This window comes from Hemicordylus capensis, chromosome 1, assembly GCF_027244095.1.
Source record: "Hemicordylus capensis ecotype Gifberg chromosome 1, rHemCap1.1.pri, whole genome shotgun sequence".
Classification (NCBI taxonomy): Eukaryota; Metazoa; Chordata; class Lepidosauria; order Squamata; family Cordylidae; genus Hemicordylus; species Hemicordylus capensis.
This window is the reverse complement of record NC_069657.1, coordinates 67,930,430-67,952,594: the sequence shown is the minus strand read 5'-3', so window position 1 is coordinate 67,952,594 and position 22,165 is coordinate 67,930,430.

Genomic DNA, 22,165 nt, shown 5'->3' with positions numbered 1-22,165 from the left:
CGACTGTATATATTCCATAAATGGCTACTTCACATTTTTAACAAGCTGTTAAATTGCTACTGACCAGAGACTAGAAGAAAACTCCAAATGCTGCCAGCTGCACTAAACAACTTCTGCTAGAATAATCAGACTGCAGACGATTCATTGAAAAGAGTTGTTTTCAAGTTCAAAAATGTAACCCCAAATAAGGGCAAGACAGGTTAAATAAAGCATTTGCTGCACCAGACGAAAAATGATAAATTGGCCAGGGACTGCCTTGAAGGAAATTCTTGACTACTTTGTAGTTTCCCCTAAATGAAAGGACACATGCTACAGAAGGACTCGTCCTTCTAGTCCTTTCCAGTAGGTGCGTTTAAAAGGCTTTGTGCTTGAAAGAATCACCTTGCCAGGGCTAATTTTAGTTTTATTTTCAAATAATTGGTATGTTTAGCTTACTAGGTCACATATCCTAGCTTTACAAATATGTTTTCTAAAAATATACCAGTATGATCTCACCTCCCACATTTAAACCTTGAAAACTCAGTATTTAAAACACTGTATAAAAATGTATGTCCGATCAAAAATATATATCTGAACTGATCAAATATGCCATCAAAACATATGCTATGGGGATTTGGACATATGAAATTCCATGGAGCAGCTGTGGCCAGGTGTCCTTTCCACCCACACCACATGCTATATATCATGTCATTTGTTATAGGGCTAGAACCAAGTAATCTGGAACCAGTGAACAGGAAACTGAATCGTCAGTCTAAGCAGCTCTACCATTATTTGTTTAATCACTTCCTGGAACCAGAAAGGTTAGGTGATGCATTCTGCATCCTATATAAACCCTTCCTTTGCCCTGGCTCAAAATTTGTGCAACATCAAAGCTGTTTCTTGCTCTTGCTCTTGTTCATACTCTCTAGCTTGTTCATCCTTCTCTCTATTACATTTTCTATTCTGAACTGTTGTGACTGAGCTGGCATTGCTCCCTAATAATAGATAACCTTTGCTCCCTCAGCTTAATTACTAGGTATGGTCAGATTTTTTTTAGCTTTGGTTCTCAGATCTGAACTGTGCTCTGCTTTGCTTTCTCCCTATGTCTTTGACTGAGGCTCAAACTGCATGTGACAGCAGCAGAGCCATCTGTTAAAAGCTGGGTATGCCCTAATATAAAGTGAGGGACTGATTTTAACAGCAAAAGGCCATGTAGGTGGATGAACCTTTCCTCTTCCCACAGGTTTCATACTAAGAGGAATTAAACTGAGGAAGGCGTACTTGAAAAAAGTAATACAGCCACTTTTGAACTGTTTGTTTGGGGAAAAACCCTCACAAAAAAAACACCAGGTTGGAATTGTGGATGACTCTACCAAATACAGACCTGCTTGGTGTAGATTTTCCAGCCAAGGGCCCCTGAAGTCAGTGACTGAAGGGCAAGGTTCTGAAATACCAGAAGATGCTGCTCTATCGTCCAGGCAAAGGCAGTTGGCCAAAAGCCCAGGCTCCTAGAATTTATAGCAGGCCCAGCCAGTCCTGGGGCTTCATCCTGCTTTCCAATAAATGAAGGCAATATTGCATACCTCTGTTTTTGTCTGTGCCTGAAAATAAGTCTGAGGATTGATCAAACACAGTCAAAAATAGCTTACTAGGCAAGGTTCCACCTCAGCCTGTGAAGTATGTTTTGAATCCGTGCCTTTTTCTTTACATACCTCTGACCCCCAGTTGAGAATATAGATACTTGCATATAGGAAGAGAGCTGAAAACAATTCTGGGATACAGTACGTCCCACATGACTTCACTGAACATACTCGAAGAAACAGTCCTAATAATAGTCCACTGCACTGGATTCAAAATATTATTTTTATAGTCTTAACAGTCACCAACATTTCAATCACACAATTAGAGTTGTGTCGCTTGGGAGAAACCCGTCAGTAAACGGGTAGCATTGTTTCAATATAACAGCAGACTTAAAGGTATAATGGGAATATTGCATCTGTCCTTTTTTTTGGCGATTATCAAGGAAATTCTGAAGGTATAGAAAAAAACTTAACATTTAAATCTTATTGAACAGGTTAGGACATGCAGGATATATATACTGAGACCTGGCTGGGGGAGGCAAGTGTGGGCCAAGCTTCTCCCGCCAGGTTACTCTGTTGTTGAGCAGGCTAGGGGAAGTGGGCAGGGAGGGGGAGTGGCTGTGGCCGATAAGAACGTACCAGGGCCCCTGTGAGACAGTTGACTTATATTGTTTGTATTTCTGAGGCTGGAAACTAGGGATAGATTGGGGATTCTGTTGGTGTACCATCCACCCAGCTGCCCAACTGATTCCCTAACTGAGCTGACGGCACTGGTCACAGATTTGGTGCTGGAGTCTCCCAGAATTTTGGTGTTGGGGGACTTCAATAGCCACTTTGGGGCTGACTTGTCTGGTGCAGCTTAGGAGTCCATAGTAGCAGTGTGCCCGAACCGGTCCGGCGGCCATTCCAAAGAATGGCCGAACTGCCGGACCGGTCCGGCCCTGCCTGGTTCGGGTCCGGGTGGGGGGTATGCCTTTAAGGGCGGGAGGGCTTGCTTAGCCCTCCCGCCTCCTTGCCCCCGCCAGCGCCCGTATTGAACAGTATAGGGGCGCTGGAAACCAGCCACCCCCCCCCCGCCGCCGCCGCGGCGAAATAACCCCCAAAGTCAGCCAGCCAGCCAGCCAGCCCTCCCTCCCTCCCAGCTAGCTGCCCTCCCACCCACCCACCCGCTCGCTCACCCGCTCGCACACTGGATAAAAAACGAGAGGAGCTCCGGCACAGAGCTCCTCTCGTTCGGAAGGCCTCCTGAAGAATGGCGGCTTGCGCGCGTGCGCATGCGCGTGCCGCAAAGCACGCCGTTCTCCGGAGGCCCAGTCTACCCGCCGGGCCTAGCTGGGAGGGAGGGAGGGCTGGCTGGCTTTGGGGGTTATTTCGCCGCGGCGGCGGCGGGGGGGGGGCGGCTGGTTTCCAGCGCCCCTATACTGTTCAATACGGGCGCTGGCGGGGGCAAGGAGGCGGGAGGGCTAAGCAAGCCCTCTCCGCCCTAGAAACAAGGCCCCCCTTCGGTGCCGGTCCGGACTTCTCCGGACCGTGCACATCACTAGTCCATAGTAGCCAAGACAACTATGGGCCTATCCCAATTAGTTGTTGCCAGCCACACACACTATTTGGTCTTTTGTTCAGATCAGGTGGGTGTTCAGTAGGTGGGGGATCCTGTGGTTTCCCCATTGTCATGGATGGACCAAAACCTGGTTAGTTTGGTTTCACAGCCACAATTCACCCCTGCAAGGGTGGTGACCTATTAGGATGGTCCATCCAAAAAGGCTGCTGGATCCTGTAGGATTCCAAAAAGCCTTGTAGGGCTTTTATGTTGGTGCTGCCAGTGATTCTGCCGATGTCTTGGTGGGAACCTAGAATAAGGAACTCACCAGGGCAGTAGACATGATTGCTCCTAAGAGTCCCTTCCAACCTGCTTCAAAAATAGCCCCTTGGTATACAGAGGACTTGCGGGGGCTGAAGCAGCAGGGTAGACAACTGAAACGCAAGTGGAGGAAAACTCAGTTCAAATCTGACAGGACACAGCATAGGACCCATTTGAAGGTTTATGAGGAGTGGGATCCTGGAATTTGGTCTGCATGCATTGTGTCTGCAGGTTTGCATTCAGCAGAGCTATCTCGGGTTGTGAGGAATTTAATTTCTACTCCTTCTTTCTTAAATGAGTCCCCAGAAATGTTGTTCTGCTGTGATGCATTTAATGGGTTCTTTGGGGACAAAATCTTCTGTATTCAGGCCGACTTGCACTCTGCTATTTCTGCAAAGTGGGTGTCCAGTAATCCCTCTTGCAGTGTTAGATTGGATCAGTTTCAGTCTGTGATTCCTGAGAATGTGGACAAGCTGCTTGGGGCGGTGCAGCCTACCACTTGTTCTCTAGACCCTTGCCCAACTTGGCTGCTTTTATGTAGCAGGGAGATTGTTGGAGGTGGCCTAGTTAATATCATAAATGCATCTCTGAGGGAGGGTAGGGAGGCAATGGTTAGACCACTTCTTAAGACCACTTCTTCCCTGGATCCCTTAGCGGTGGATCCCTTCCCTGTATCCCTTAGTGATGGATCCTTTCCCTGGATCCCTTAGCAATAGGCCAGTCTCCAATCTCCCTTGGTTGGGCAAGGTGATTCAGAGGGCGGTGGCTGACCAGCTCCAGGTGGTTTTGGAGGAAACTGATTATAATAGACCCATTTCAAACTGGCTTTAGAGCTGGCTGTGGGGTTGAGACAGCCTTGGCCGACCTGATGGATGACCTTTACCAGGGAATCAATAGATAGAGAGTGACTCTGCTGGTTCTTTTGGATCTCTTGGCAGCATTGGAGACCATTAACCATGCTATCCTTCTGGATTGCCTGGGGTTGTTGGGGATAGGTGGCACTGCTCTGCAGTGGTTAGAACATAAGAATGTAAGAGCAGCCCTGCTGGATCAGACCCAAGGCCCATCTAGTCCAGCATCCTGTTTCACACAGTGGCCCACCAGATGCTGCTGGAAGCCACAGGCAGGAGCTGAGGGCATGCCCTCTCTCCTGCTGTTACTCCCCCGCAACTGGTACTCAGAGGCATCTTGCCTTTGAGGCTGGAGGTGGCCTGTAGCCCTCCAACTAGTAGCCGATGATAGACTTCTCCTCCATGAAGTTATCTAAACCCCTCTTAAAGCCATCCAGGTTTTTGGCTGTCACCACATCTTGTGGCAGAGAATTCCACAAGTTGATTATGCATTGTGTGAAAAAGTACTTCCGTTTGTGGGTCCTGGATTTCATGGCAATCAATTTCATGGGATGACCCCTAGTTCTAGTGTTATGAGAAAGGGAGAAGAATTTCTTTCTATCCACTTTCTCCACACCATGCATGATTTTATAGACCTCTATCATGTCTCCCTCTAGTCGTCTTTTTTCTAAACTAAACTGGTTCCGCTCCTATCTCTTGGATAGATTCCAGATTGTAGAGCTTGGTGACAGTTGCTCCTCAAAATGGGAGCTGTTATATGGAGTCCCTCGGGGCTTCATTCTGTCACCACTGCTTTTTAATATCTACATGAAACCACTGGGTGAGGTCATCAGGAGATTTGGTGCTGAGTGTTATCAGTATGCTGATGACACCCAAATCTACTTCTCCTTGTCATCCTCATCATCAGGAAATGGCATTCATTCCCTAAATGCCTGCCTAAAGGCAGTAATGGGCTGGATGAGGGATAGCAAATTGAAACTGAATCCAAAGAAGGCAGAGGTGCTCATTGTAGGGGCTCAAAATCTGAGAGGTGAGTTATATTTTCCAGTGCAGGATGGGGTTGCACTCCCTCAGAAGGAACAGGTACACAGCTTGGGGCTACTCCTGGACCCAGGCCTCACCCTAGAAGCTCAGATGGAGGCTATGGCCAGGAGTGCTTTCTATCAGCTGATTAGACAGCTGCATTCATCCCTAGAAGAGGGCAACCTCAAAACAGTGGTGCATCAGCTGGTAACCTCCAGGCTTGACTATTGCAATGAGCTCTACGTGGCACTGCCTTTGTACGTAGTTCGGAAACTTCAGTTAGTTCAAAATGTGGCAGTCAGATTGGTCTTTGTGGCAACCCGGAGAGAGCATATTATGCCTGTTTTAAAACAGTTACACTAGCTGCTGATATGTTTCTGGGCAAAATACAAAGTGCTGGTTATTACCTTTAAAGCCCTGAATGGTTTAGGTCCAAGTTACCTTAGAGAGCACCTTCTTCTGCATGATCCCCACAGCACGTTAAGGTCATCTGAGGAGTGCCATCTCCAGTTATCACCGGTGCATCTGGTGGCAACTCAGAGGCGTGCCTTCTCCGTAGCTGTTCCTGAGCTGTGGAATGCACTTCCAGCAGAAATCTGTTGTTTGAGTTCATTGTTGACTTTCAGGAGAGCCCGTGAAACCTATCTGTTTGGCCTGGACTTCCAAGTTTTTTAACTAGTTTTAACTGTTTTAATTGTTAATGGTTTTATGCTGTTTTTAAATTGTTCTGTAATGATTGTTTTAAACAGATTTTTTTGTTGTTTTTATATTGTTTTGTAATGATTGTTTTTACGGGGATTGATCTGTGGGTTTTGTTTTTGTTGTTGTGCACCACTCAGAGCCATTTGGATAGGGCGGCATATTAATTAATTAATTAATTAATTAATTAATTAATTAATTAATTAGATAAATAAATAAGCAAGCAAGCATCTCCCTTTCTCAGAGACTTGGATGCAGGAAAAGAGGAAGTGTAACCCTGAGTATGTTTAACCTTCTGTCAGATGCGGAGTGCATTGAATAACTTTTTACCCTGGTACATTGCTGTAGGGAAGTGTCTGTGACAGAAAGTATTCTGAGGGAAAGTGCGGGGAAAGGAGATCTTGAGAAGGAGTGAGATTAAGAAGATGAATTTTTGTCAAGAAGCAGGGCAAAGACTGAACTGCTGAAATCACTCATCACTCACTTAGCTACAGAGTCAGCACCAGGAGCCAGGGAGGCTTGGCCTAAGAACTGCAGAGAAGCATGAGGATTGGTGCTTCATCTCTCCTGTATGGATTATAAAAAACTGCAAGACTCCTGTGGTCTGTTTCATTTTGCTTGCTTCTACTTTTCTGAACAGGGGATTGGGGTTTTTTTTTTTAATTTTAAAAAATAAACTTAAATTAAAACATATGTATATTATTTTATTTAAATACACATGCATATTATATGTGTAAAATCTGTATTTGTTTGTCGATTACTTTAAAGCTTTATAATGATTACATTTGTCTCTGAATTCATTTCATGATTGGTGTCTGATGTGTGGATTTGGGGAGAAATAGGAGGTTACAGAAGCGCAGTCTCTCTCTCTCTCTCTCTCTCTCTCTCTCTCTCTCTCACACACACACACACACACACACACACACACACACATCACTTTCACCACCTTCTACAGAATGTGTGCAGCAGCCCTGAGAAACACTTCAGAATCATATCTGCTCATGATGTGATTCTGACACAGGAAATTGTGTTCCATATTAACGTCTATAAAGAAAACATTTGTGGTTCATCCTATTTATTCCTTTGCTGTATCCTTGATATTTATTGACTGCATGGATGGATAATATATAAGGAACTTGGTTTTGTTGCTTACTTGGGAACAGAGAACGGCTGCCTAAAATAAAATCATTTTTGAAATATCCGTGGCATTTTTTAGAAAAAGATGTTACTCTTTCTAAAGGAGCTTGAGTCTGATTGTTTCCGCATGAGACTTAAATTGGAGACACTAGAGCTTATAATGGAAAAATTCAGACTTGATTCTGTCCACCTCATTGTTTTGATGGACTTGAGTAATGCACATGATGTACACAAAGAGTTCAAGTAACACCAAGAGAATTCTTTGGATCAAAAAATTTGTCTTATTTCAGGACAATGTTGTTCAATTCATTGAGTCATGGTATTCTCATTTCCAAAGCTGATATTTCCTTTCCCAGTTAGCAATGAACTTTGAAAAATTGTTTTGCATTACTGCTTTAGACTGTAATTATATACTTAAATAAGCAATAACTGAACACATCAAAAGACTTATAAAGAGTATTGTGTCACCATAAAAACTAGGAAACTTACTGAAGTTATCCATTAAAGCTTCTGCTACACATAGAGGGCCTTTCACAGAACCGTATGGGGGTAAGCTGGGGTGTTTGAGAGCTCCTATCCTAAGCATCAAGAGATTATCACAAGCTCTGTTTCAGTCACCAAACCCAGCAAACACACAAGTAACCCAGGCCAGGCCTCCATTGCTGAAATCAGGAGCTGGAAGCATAGAAAGTCCTTCAAAAACCTAGAAAGTCTTCCCAGCATGATTTGTGCTGCAAGTAGACTGGAAAGCCTCATTACATCAGCAGCTGCTCTCTGATGGGCTACAAAGGAGAAGAAGCCAGGCCCAGCCCTGCTGAAGCAGCTGCAAGTATAGGATCAGAGTGTGCTTTGAAGAGTGACATATTCACAGATGGTAGCACCTGTAGCCAACTCCTGGTAGTTGCTAGAAAAGGTAAATGGATCCACGTGACCAGAAAAGCAAGGTAGAAGAGCTCTCCTATCCTCCTACCAGGTTAAGAGCAGGGTACAAAAGCTAGGCTACCCAACCTGGGTTGAGGAATTTTCATGTGTCCCGACAACTATGCAAAACAGGGTATAAGACCTCCAACCTGATGTTGACGGTAGTGTGTACAGGTCTTATTTATTTATTTATTTATTTATTTATTTATTTATTTATTTGAATTCTATACCGCCCTTCCAAAAAATGGCTTAGAGCGGTGTGTTAGTCTTTAAGATGTCACAAGATTCTCCATTTTTACTGCAAGGAATTGATATGGCAATCCTTCTAAAATAAGTTGTCCTTTGGGGGATCTCCAAGCATTATAAATCTGGGTACAGTGTACCTGTGGAGGCGGGGGGGGGGCAATCAGATTGTACCGACTGGTCCACCCCATTGTATCACTGAGGAGTGGAAATGTTAGCATCTCAGAGAAAGCATTCATAACTAATATCCTAGAAAGTGAGTGTTGGTATTACTTTGTTAGATAGTTGAGAAATTTGGTTTTTTTAAAAAAGGCAAGGTAAGCACATTGCCCCCTGCTGCATCACTACATGTGAACAGAGCAGACAACTTAGCAAGCACAGGCCAAAATGTTCTCCCCTTTCCCTGAAAATTATCTTTGCTTGCCACAAAATGACAATGAAGTCTTCCTGGCCGATATAAACTTTCTTCATCATTCTGCTATAATCCAATTCATCCAGAGTTACACAAATAACTGAAATGTTCTGTCAATCATTTATTTGGGCTTTTCCAATAGAATACAAATCCACTGTTAAGTATCCAATGTTACTATTTTATTATACAAAATAGGCATTGCAATTTAGTAGGTCTGTGTACCTGTAAAAATGTCAGATCAATTAGACCTGATTTTTTTTAAAAAAAAGTTGAGTGAGTTGACAACACTCCACCCCCCACCCGCCGCACCCAGACCCCACAACACTGTCAGTGCCAGAGCTGGGTCAGTACTGACCCAAACTTTTACTGATATTGTATCAGACCAATTCCCACCCACCCCACACTGCCCTCCTACCTCCCCACACCCTTACCTTTACACAGATCCTCTTCACTCCATACATTGCATGAACCAAGGTGAATACCCAATAATCCTCTGCCTCTTTTTCTCCATCATGAGCTGAGCTCCAGTGCTGCTTCTGTTGCAGGTGATAAATTCTTCCCAGGTTCTGAGCTCTGATCCTGCAGCTTCTAAGTGATAAGGGAATTCTATACAGATTGAGCCTAGATAATATACCTTGGGGACAGTAAATTTAACAAAGGGGGGGGAAGCATTAAAGAATACCAAATAGGAGATCCTGGTGACAATGGGCCTATGGAGTGGTAAAGATTGGTTGTCACTATAGGATTCAGGCCATATACCAATGAAGTCAATAGGGCTGGTGCATTCAACATATTAGTGCACACAACTGCAGCACACACAAATCTTCTAATAGCACCTTGGACAAGGAATAAGATCTTTGAATAAATTTCCTCGCAGCTTTCAGCAGCATGGAAGATCTCTCCAGTAACAGCTGTACCCAGCAGTGCTGAAAATCTCTCTTCAGTAATCAGTGGCATTGGATATATTTATGGAATGTGCATAATTTCCTCTGCTAACTAAGCTAACAATCAATATTCTACATGCTACAGAATGAATCTAAGCTAAACTCATTATGCCTGATTTTCCAGTTTTACTGGTGAAAATGATGCAAAACTGGAAGATATATTTTAGTGGCTGACTTGAATACACACATTACATCATGCTTCAAAGCCATTTGCAATTTCAGAACCTCTGTGGAATTTCTGATGGCTGTTCTTATAAAAGAACAGGAGGAACCTTATTTGTCTACCATGTTGGCTTGTGTTAAACTCCAGAAGGTCAATTACTATAAAAGGGGAAATCACAAATTCCTAGCGGCTCAGGATTATGGTTTGAGTGTCAGGAAAATGCAGTGTCTCAGTAACAGTTGTACAAGTCGGGGAATGTTGTATGGACTGATTGCACTCTTCAGGTTACTCCTGCATATTCCATGCTCGAGGTGGGGCAGGGGGCGGATCAGGGATCAATGAAGGGCCCTAGTCTCCTGTAAATTGTAGTAACTGGGTGAAGCACAGAAAGCCTTAGGCTGAAATCCTGCAATGTGGTAACAGACATTTATTCATTCATTCATTCATTCATGTTTATTTACGGTCATAGACCAAAATTTACATACATAATAATACACGTAATAAAGTAATAATATATACATAATATAATCAGGAACATGGACTCATCCTAATCAGCAATTTCCCGTTAGCATAATCTGATTTACCATCTGTTGTCTAGCCTTCTTAGCTGCCTCACAGAACTTAGCAACTTTAAATGTTACTTCCTCCTTCTGATCTGAGAGCAGATAGTTGACGTAAAATGCATCTGTATGCCCTGGGAAATCAGTCAGTAAGGAGGAAATATAACAAGTTCGTAAGTCCCTATAAAAAAGACAGCGGAGTAAGATATGGAAGATAGACTCCTGTTCTCCAGAGCCACAAGGACATAGTCTCTGTTCTTTTGGGATCCCTCTAAATTTACCTTCCAACTCAGCTGAAGGTAGCACATTAAACCTGGCCAGTGTAAACATCCTGCGATATTTAGTGATAGTAATCTTACCCAGGTAATTCGCAGGTTTAGTATTATACATTTGTAAACCTAGGAAAACTTCTTTAGAGATTAAAGATCGATCAGTCTGCATTTCCATATCATAGATCCGCTGCTTTAATATCAGTCTTGCGTGACAAAAACCCATTTCTAATAGACCATCCAGGCTAAAGCCATATAAACTTATTTGGCGAGATATTGACTGCTTCCAGCTAGAATTAAATTTATCAATAAAAATTAAGTGAGCAAGGCCTATAGAAAAGAAAGACAATCTCAACCAGAAGCTGAGAATGGAAAACCACATCCGGGCTTCCATCTTAGGCATGCCAGTTTCCATCCTCAATATTACATTGGGAACACATCTAGGGATCTGTAGAATAGATCTCAGAAACTTTGTCTGAACTATCTCTAGTGGAGTGCAGTTAGTATACGGGCCCAACTGTGACCCATAAAGCAATTGAGAGCAGACTTTAGCTGTAAATAACTTAAGGGCAGCTGGTACAAATTGAGCCCCATCTTGGTGGAAATATGATTGAATGGCCAATGCCGATTTACGTGCATTTTGGGTAACGTATTGCAGATGTGCTTGGCGTTTCGTAGAGGCCTGGAAAACAACCCCTAGATATTTAAAGATCTTAACCTGTTCTAGTTTATGTCCAGCCAAAGACCATTTCAAGGTCTTTGGATGTTTAGCAAAGGCCATAATTTTGGTCTTGCTATAATTGATTTCCAGAGCGTATTCATGGCAAAAATTAGCCAGAGAGCAAAGCGCTCTACGGAGGCCAACAGGAGTCCGAGATAAAATTACTGCATCATCTGCATAAAGCAAAATATTAACCTGTCTACTGGCCAATTTAGGTGGATGGAAAGATGGATTAGTAATAATATCCACAATGGGGTTAATATAATAATTGAAAAGAGCTGGGGCAAGTATACAGCCTTGCCTCACTCCTCGAAAGGTAGGAATTTCTTTAGTGAGGATTCCAGCTGAGCTACATCGAACCTTCAGACATGAGTTCTTGTGGAGTTTATATATTAAAAGTAGCAGACGTCGATCAATAGAGGAGTTAAACAGTCTTTCCCATAATTTATCTCTGGATATGGAGTCGAATGCTGATTTAAAATCCACAAAGGCAGCAAAAAGAGTGGAACGGGGTAGATTAGAATATTTCTCCGCTAGATGTTGTAAGACTAAAGCATGCTCAATAGTAGAATGACTGGCCCTAAAGCCTGCCTGCTCATCAGCCAGCACCTGCTCTTTGTCCATCCAGTCCTGGAATTTGTTAAGTAGGTGAAATGCATACATTTTGCCAATAACATTAAGAAGGCTAATAGGGCGATAATTAGATGGTAAATATCTTTGGCCTCTCTTGTATATAGGAATTACAATCGCCAATCCCCATTCACTAGGGGGCGAGGTTGTCTGATCAATTGCTGTAAACAGAGAGGCTAATACCGGCAGCCACCAATCCATATTATTCTTGATGGCCTCTACCGGCAAATTATCTGAGCCAGGGGCCTTACCAGTTTTAAACTGATTCACTATTGAAGCAATCTCTGTACATGTTACTGGGGTCCACTCAGGTAATAGGTTAGGGTCCAGTTCCTGTTATATTTGTAAAAATGTTGTAGTTGCTCCCTCTCTAGCATATAGAGCACGGAAATATTCAGTCCATTCTCCAACAGGTATATAAAAAGATGGCGGGGAAGGTCTGAATTTAGAAGAGAATGATACCAAAGACCAAAACAAAGACACGTTTTTAGCCTGTGCGGCACAAATAAGACGCTGCCAATCTAGCCTTTTGGCCTCCCTTTTTTTTTTTTGCAAGTAAAATTTTATAAAATCTTTTTTTGACAATCAGATCTTGAGAAGTGACCTGATTAGAGTTAGATCGATAAAGATTGTAAGAGTTAATAAGATCCGTTTTTGCTGCACGGCATTCGTAATCAAACCACGGCTGGGAAAATCCAGCACGGGGCTTAGTATTTTTAGAATTGTTAGCAGTTAAAATTGGGTAAAAAGAGCATACTAGATTGTTATAATTTTCTATTAAAATATGACTATCTGTAGCATCTGTCATCTTAGCATGGTATTGCATGCAAGCCTCAGTCTTTAAGTGGTTAGTAACACGTTCATTTAACTGAGAGGTCCATTTAAGTCGTCTGGGCTGGGTTGCATTAAATAACCCTAAATCACCAGGAGGTTCCATAATATCTTGATCAATAGTTTTCAAATGGAGTGTAACCGGAAGGTGGTCACTTTCTAAGTAGTCATCTATTTTGAATCTCACTACATAGGGAGTTAAAGCTCGAGATATTGCTATGTAGTCAATCAATGAGGGTCTGGTGCCTGACCAGTGGGAAAATTCTGCTGGGTAATCATCCTCAGTAGCACCATTAAGGATGAGCATGCCCAGCAGATCAAAAGTCAGCTTAAGTTTAAGTCCCTGGAAGTTGCAACCTAAATCCTTGGACAGACGTTGAAGTAGTGGGGCATTTATTACAGTTTCAGGTGGACACTGATTATATTTATCAAAGAGTTTCAAATCAGTAGGTCCTATCCTGGCATTGAAATCCCCAGCAATGATTACAAAAGACCCAGGAGAAGCATCTTGACATTGCTTAATATAAGTCTTCATTTTAGACCAAGTACTCTTAATCCTTTCTAACTGGTATAAAGGAGGAATATACACATTTATTATTAATAAGCCAACTGTCTTAAATTTAAGTACGACTGCCATAGCAAGTTGATCTAGAGGAGGGAGTCTTGAAATTTCTGCTTTGATGGATGTTTTAATATAGATAGCTAACAGACATAGATAGGTAACAGACATAAACTGTCCCCTTTGCTAAGCAGGGTCCACCCTGGTGGTTTGCATTTGAATGTGCGACTATGAGGAGCCCCTGGTGGCGCAGTGGCAAAACTGCCGCCCTGTAACCAGAAGGTTACAAGTTCAATCCTGACCAGGGGCTCAAGGTTGACTCAGCCTTCCATCCTTCCGAGGTCGGTAAAATGAGTACCCAGAATGTTGGGGGCAATATGCTAAATCATTGTAAACCGCTTAGAGAGCTCCGGCTATAAAGCGGTATATAAATGTAAGTGCTATTGCTACACGTGCGACTACATGTGCGAGCACTGTAAGATATTCTCCTTAGGGGGTTGAAAGAGCACCTTCATATTTGCATGCAGAAAGTTCCAAGTTCTCACCCTGGCATCTCCAAGATAGGGCTGAGTGAGACTCCTACCTGCAACCTTGAAGAAGCCGCTGCCAGTCTGTGTAGACAGTAATACTGAGCTAGATAGACAAGTGGTCTGACTCTGTATAAGGCAGCATCCTCTGCCTATGTTCCTATGCAATGCCAGATACACTGCAATATGGCACACTGTTCAAATCAAGGCCTTCCCTTCCTATGTCTCACTTTAGAGCACGCAATAGCCCACTCTAGCTATAGCTCTTGTACATGGTGGCGCTCATTCTTCTGCTAAGAATACAGTGAGCCTTGGGAGTGCTCTAAGGTGAGGCATTGAAGGTAATTCCTGGCACACTCGTATTGTGCTATGTGCACAGGCAGCATGACAGGGGAGGGGAGGGTTATGCTGGAGCTCCATTAGATGTACCTCCATATACACATGGTGTATGCCTAGTTTTTAACGATAGATCACTTTCAGCCTTGCCCCCTCTCATCTTCAAATGCATGGGATTTGATTATGAGAAGCAATATACTGCTTATCAAAAGTAAAATACTAGGTAGAATCCACAGGTGCCCAGCTCCCATTCAATTCATGCTCCTGGTGGTTCGTGCCTGCTATAAACTACATTACAATTACTCAGTGCCTCTAAATTAATATAAAACCAATTACTAAATCAGAAGAATATCACAGGCATCTGGGGCATAGTGACAGCTATAGAGCCCACATATATCCTATTCAGGTCCTTGTGAATTCCACAAATTAAATTATACTCTCCGGCTCTCTGGGAATGTGATGGTTGCTGGTTATTAGAAAACTTCTATCTTCCAACTTCATCCAGTGCTTCATTTGCATATTTCTGTAAATAAACCAGATATTATAAAGTCGTCATAAGTCTCCAGTGACCTCTTTTTTCAAGGGAAACCTGAATCCAAGCAGCGCTGCAACCTCTGGAACATCTTACTGCTCGAGACGTGGACTGAGAGCAGTGTAACAATTGCTAAGGTAAAAATGCAATAGCTCTTCCTCAGGTTTCATATAACCATCACACACACACAATTGGTATGGTAATGAAAAGAATCCACAGAAGCAAGGAAATTAAAATTAAAGCTGTAATTCCATGCTTCACTCACTCTCCTGAATCAAACTACATTCTTAAAGACCACCCAGAACAAATGGGATCATGGGCTTACTCAAGTATGTTATGAACAGAATTTCTAGTGTGATTCTTATGTATTTCTGTTACAGATTTAATTCAGATTGAGAGCATAGTTTCTCATGGTTTACTTACTTTGTGCTTTATTAGCAGTGGCTGACTCCCCTCTCTCCACTTTTTAGAGGAAAAAACTAATACTGAAAACTAACGGCTTTTAAATATTTTATTTTATTTTATTTTATTTTATTTAGCACATTTCTAACTGGTCCAAACTTACTTCTCTGGATGGCTTACAATAAAACTAGAATATTGTCAGTGAGTAGGCTTTATTTTTATAAACAATCTTGTAACTGTCTACTTTTTCATAATTCCATTGGAAATTAAGAAAAATGTGTCAAAAACTTAACACTATCAAGAAACTTTCATTATATCCAAATATTGGACAGTTCAAATTGGAACTGAAAGTATGTGGTGTTTCTCATAGCTTGTACTTTAAAATTGTTTTGCTTCATTTGAAGGGAAAGGCAGCCTCTCTATGAAATACTCAACCATCTTATTGTGATCAAAAAATTGGAGGGTTCACACATAACAGTGGCAATTAAGTATGAGAAAGCTACTGGTTCCCACCAGGTACACATCTCCACTGCTGGTTCCATGTCAAGAAAACCCAGAAACGCTGGGTGGGAAATGTCAATAACTGACCTCAACCCATCATTCTCCTGACATTCTTAACCAACATTTGAAATTAACTTGACAATGTCAGGCTGAAGTCAGTTATTAAATCAACCAACACACTCTACCCAACATTTTCAGGTTCACATGACACAGAAATGGTGGCAGAAGCTGTAGTGTGCACCCGGCAGAAAATAGCAGCTCTTCCATACTTATTTGCTGCCATGTGAATTTGCCCTAAGAAAAATTATTCCCACAAAAATATTTTCAGACATGGACTGTACCAGCAGACCATACACTGAGCATGGCTTCCATTGCAGGGCTTAGCAGTCATTTTCCTTCCTGCCACACCACATGACATGCCATTTCTGGAACAGCTGAGTGATTTTTGATGCAACCTGGGGAATGCTTGGGGGGTAGAGAGCAAGAAGCCCTTATTCATGTGTACAACCCTTCTGCACTCCTAAAAGGATTTCCTATACAGCTGCCATCAGGGGCATTCCTTTCATGAAGCAAAGTGAGGCAGCCACTTTAGGCAACAGATTATTGAGTAGAGGTAGCCAATATGTACCAGCGGCACTCAGACTATTTGAAGCCAAGTTGCTGGCACAATTACTCTATGGTGCCCACCCAGAACCCCCCTCTACCTTTAGTATATTGGAGCGTGTCCAATATAAATTTCTAAGAGTGGCCTTACAGGTGCCTAGCTGTATTTCCAATGCCACTCTGTCTAGAAACCGGCATGATAAAAGTTGAGGCTAAAGTCTGGATGACTGCTCTCAATCACTGGCTCAATTTAGCTCTTTGACCACAGGGCCTGGCCCCATTAATACTGCAGGACAATTTCCAATCCTCATGGAAGCAGGCAGTCAATAGTAAGGTGGTGCTATTGGGCTTCTTCCCATCTCACCTCCTTGCTATGGGCAGTGACAAGGCGAAAAAGGCCATCAAACAGAGGATCCTGGATACAGAATGCCAGGTGGATCTAAGTATGGTTCCTGGATGTCAGGCCTCGGACAGCTCTAGGTTCATGGTATTCCTCCCCGCTACATATTTGACCCAGCTGGAAATACCAAGTCACAGAAGGGCGTTCACCCTTGCCCGCTGTCATGCCCTTCCATCCACTGTTTTGGAAGGTAAATACAGGAAGATCCCATTTACAGAAAGGCTTTGCCCCTGTGCCTCCGGGGAGGTGGAAACCACGGAACATGTACTCTTGTCTTGCCCGTTTTATAAAGATAGCCGGGAGAAGCTCATATTTCCTCTGCTTCGCAACTACCCCGGCTGTTCCAGTCAAGTCTACATTAAGATGTTGCTCTCAGATGAAAAGTGAACCTTCACGTACAATGTTGTTAGGTTCTGTGCGGCAGCGTGCAAGAGTTGTTGGACCCTGACTGCCAGCCCATAACCCATGGTTTAACTACTGACCAATTTATTTAAACATGTTTTTTTTTAAATACTTTTTCTGTATTAGTTGCTTTTAAATTATAATTAGATATGTACTTATATATTTAACTATGTTTTATCTCCTTTTTACTAGTCATCCCATTAGAGTATCCCTTATATCCCTTATAGACCAATTTTATATATAGATTGCACAAAATTGCTTATATCAGTTAGTTGTTTTATCAGATTTATTAGTCTTATCTGTTGTCTTCCCTTATTTTTTAGCTATCCCACTTTTACCCTTTAGCATATCTTATAGCTTATTTTAAATATTTTATACTTCTTAAACATTTTTATATTCACTGATAGTTGTATATATTTACCTATGCTAGTTTTTGACCGTAATAAAGCTGTTTGATTGATTGTGCGTCAGCAAGGCAGGACGGTGCTCCCTACCACTATAATCAAAGCAGCTCTTCAGTATCAATCTGACCCTTGTAAGCTCTGCAAGCAACTTGCAAGAAACACAAGGAGAGAAATGAAGGATGGTAGCAACCTTCCTCTTCCCTGCCTCCCTGCACCACTTTCAACCACTTGCAAGGGCTAGTTCTTGCAAGGGCTAGTTCTTGCAAGGGCTAGCTGGCCCCCCCACCAGAGGTGTGGGTCAAGGCAATATTTAGCACCTTGCATCATGCACCACAACACCTTACATAAGAACACAAAAACAGCCCTGTTGGATCAGGCCAAGGCCTATATGGTCCAGCATCCTGTTTCACACAGTGGCCCACCAGATGCCTCTGAGATCCCCCTGGCTGCTATTAAAAAATGCACTAATATTTCCCTTGTTGCTATAAAAATGCATTAACACCAATCCACCAGGTGGGAAAGTGTGCACAAAAAGGGGCTCTTCGTGTATTTCCCCAGGCTGATAGTCTGGTCTGGGAACCACCAACAATTTGTTCAAGGGAGCAGAGGACTGGATTAGTTCTCCCTCCCCACAAGCAGATTATCAGTATCAGTATTGAACTCAATTTGATCAGAATCCTGGATCAGACTGTCAGCCCCAGGAAACACATGTAAAGTTCCTTTTTCTGTGTGCATCTTCCAAATGGTTCAGAGTTAATATCTGTACCAGCCATCTTCTATCATGTTATCTTAGGATTCATGGATGTCCTTTATTTAAGAATAGTACATCTGTGTGGAATATAATGGATGTGTCTTATTTCAGACATCTCAGCAGAATGTTTTGTTTTTTCAAAGTTTTCATCTGGTAATGCTAACCTTATGGTCTGTAACACACACACACCCTCCCCCTTAAAACTATTAGAATGTCTTACAACATTTTGTTATACCCTCTAAAAACTACTGTCAGCACACACCTCTGAATTGCATTTTACCTGCACTTCCCATTTCCAATCTGACAAGCAAAAATAACCCAGCTTACTTTTACACATCATATAATACTATTCATATAAAACTTCCATTGTATTAAGTAGCTACTGATTTCCTTTTAAAGTTGCTTTTCATTTCCTAAACATGATTTATGATAAAAACAAAATATTTTGGAATTTCCAACTCCCATAGAAACAAGATCTTTATGTCTTGTTTTCTCTTACTAAACAGTGCTGTTCTAGCAGCATAGCCAATGTAAAACCACAGTAACCACCAAGAGTACAGAAGAAACTTTGCTCTCAAACTGGGCAAGAGCAAACAATTTGGAAATAATAACCAGCAGTTCCTAACCAGTGTGCCGTGACACCCTAGTGCACCATGGGACTCTGGGCAGTGTACCGTGCTGACTTCCCTCCAAAAGCAGGGAGTTGAAACTCCCCATTTTTGGAGCTGACTCGCCCCATAATTCATTGGGGGAGTCATGTTTCTCCTGGTGCATAAGGAGCAATTCAGCTCCAAAAGCAGGAGTTTCAGTTCCCCACTTTTGCAACAGACTCATTTCCTTAGAACTCTTTATGCCCAGCAACTCATGGGAAAATATATAAATAAATAAATGTGCCCCAATTCTTTTTTAAATCTGAGTGTCTCAGGATGAAAATGATTGGGAAACACTGCTTTAAATAAAGACGTATGAATACTAGGTTGGATCCTGACTCCTGGTCGAGTACCATTCTGTCATCGGAAGGTCCATCCATGGTTCAAGGAATAGAAGGAGAATTGTGCTTACACAAGGACCTCTTGTATGAGTGCAACACTCTTTCCATTATCAGAGGCAGCTTCCACTGTTCGGATCCAACCCAGAGTTACCGGTTTATTTTGCAAGCCTATACACACAATATGATACAACTGACCATCCTTTTATCCTTCTCTCCATGCCATAGAGCTCTGGGATACTGTCCTCAACTGTTTTCCATCCTACTCCTTGAAATACAGAGTTAACTTTTTCACTGGAAGAAGCTCCTGCTTTGCTTTTCCCTGGGGTCTGGTGTTCCCTCTAATAGGGATTCCCATATGTTGTTGATTACAACTCCCATAATCCCCAAGCAAAAGCCATTGCAGCTGGGGATGCTGGGAGTTGTAGTCCACATCTGGGAATCCCTTTTAGACAGAACACTGCCGGGGTCATTCTTAGTCCCTTGCTTTTCTGTCTCTGACCCTGGATAGCTTAGGACTCAAACCTTCCTCCTAAGGACTACATCTCCCAGGCATCCCTATGGTTCCCAGTTATCCTGCACAAGTGATGAGCTTCCTCTATGTCACTCCCTGCTTGTCCCCACCAGACACTCCCAAGGAGCACTGCAGCTGCCCAGCTTTCCCCATGCCAGTGCTGAGCAGCTTTTAAAGAGCAACCACAACCACCCTTCTACCTGTGGCAATTGCCCCATGAGCAGCTTCCTCCTTGTGGTGTGGGCTGGGAATTCCAAAATGGAATTCCAGCTTTTACTGAAGTGCACAGTTCTAATTTGTATACGGCCCCAAACTTGCATCTCTGGGTGATTTACAACGAATGCAACATAATTAAAACATTAAAACAATTTAAAACAAATTCACATTATAGATCTAGTTAAAAGCTTGGGTGAACAAATGTGTTTAAGTGTCTTCTCAAAAACTGTCAGAGCTGGGGAGACTCTTACTTCAGCAGGGAGTGTATTCCAAAGCCTTGAGAGGGCAACAGAGAAGGCCCATCCCTGAGAAGCCACAGACAAGCCAGGCGTTCTCTTAGGTGCTAATAGATACAGCTTATTTAAACTGAGTATTATCAAAGCAAAATAAACACTTTCTGATCCAAAAAGGTTTCTCTTTCTCCATTGCACCACCAAAGATTTATCTAGCAAGCAGCTCATTGTTATTAGTCTAAAGACAGAGTCAAAGATCTACTCAGGTCCAGATTGAGCAACAGCATCCAAGTTACTGAGGGAGGCCAAGTCCAGATGAGAGATCAATTCTAGCCAATGCTTTGTGGCATATGCTATGCTATTCACTCTCAGTCATTAGCTGCTGACACAGACTGGGAATGGATCCTTGTCATGTGCTTCTCCTTAATCCATTATTTGCTCAGAAAACCAGGAAGATGCTGGGTCTATTTTTTATTCAAGGCAGCAATTAACCAAATATGCTATTCTTTGTTCATTTGTTTGTTGGTTTATCTATCTACTTATCTATCTATTATATTTGTATACCACCCCAAACTGCCTTCTCTGCGTGGTTTACATCAACATAAAATAAATTAAAACAGGAATTAAAACCTTAAAACAATTTAAAGCCACAAGTCCAGTTAAAAGCTTGGGTGAATAAATTCCCATATCCTTTTAAAAGGTTGTCAGAGATAGGGAGGCTCTTATTTCAACAGGGAGTGCATTCCAGAGTCTCAGGGTAGCAACAGAGAAAGCGGGCTGGTGGCAACTGCTGATGAACCTCTCCAGATGACCTTAATGGGCGATAGGGCTCATCGTGAAGAAGACATTCTTCACCCAGGCCTAAGCTGTTTAGGACTTTATAGGTTATAACCAGCACATTGTATTTTGCCCAGAAATATAGTGTAGTTCTTTTAATCATATTATTATTATTATCATTTATTATTTATTCTATTTCTATACCACCCTTTCGAAAATGGCTCAGGGTGGTTTACACAGAGAAATAATAAATAAATAAGATCGATCCCTGACCCCAAAGGGCTCACAATCTAAAAGAAACATAAGATAGACACCAGCAACAGTCACTGGAGGTACTGTGCTGGGAGGTAATATAGGAGTAATATGGTCTCTCTGAGATGATCCAGAGAGCAACCTAGCTGCCACATTCTGTACCAACTGCAGTTTCCGGACTGTGTACAAAGGCAGCTCCACATAGAGTGCATTGCAGTAGTCAAGTCTGGGGATTACCAGCATATGTACTACTGTTCTGAGGTCATTTATGTCAAGAAACACACACAGCTGGCGTATCTGCCGAAGCTGATACAAAGCAGCTCTGGCCACCATCTCAACCTGAGACACCAGGGAGAAGTTTGGATCCAGAAGCACCTGTTCCTTCTGGGAAAGTGTGACCCCATCCAGAGCCAGCAGATCAAAATCATCTCCCGAGTTTTGACCCCGCACAATAGGTACCTTCTCTCATCTGGATTCTGTCTCAGTTTGTTGTCCCTCATCCAGCTCATCACTGCCTCCAGACAGGCTATGCCTTCCCCTGATGATGGTGACCTGACATGGAGAAATAGATTTGGCTGTCATCAGCATACTGATAACACCCTGCACCAAATCTCCTGATTATCTCTCCCAGCAGTTTCATTTATAATTCTATACCAATTTCCCAACTATTCTGCCTAAGGGAGTATTATTGAGAGATTGGTGACAATGGTTACAAGCAAAATCAGTAACAAGATTGTGTGTTTTTGATGTAAATGGTATGAAGCACTTGTATGAAGATATTTCCGTGTTTTATGGAAATATTCAGGAAATATTCCTGCTGAATAAGAAATACAGTACAGTACATAGATATACATGAGAAATATATAAAGGGTTGTAACTTGTCCTGAGTCCATGTGCTGTGGTGCGATATTAAAAGAAAAAATTGTTAAAATAGTAGACATTTT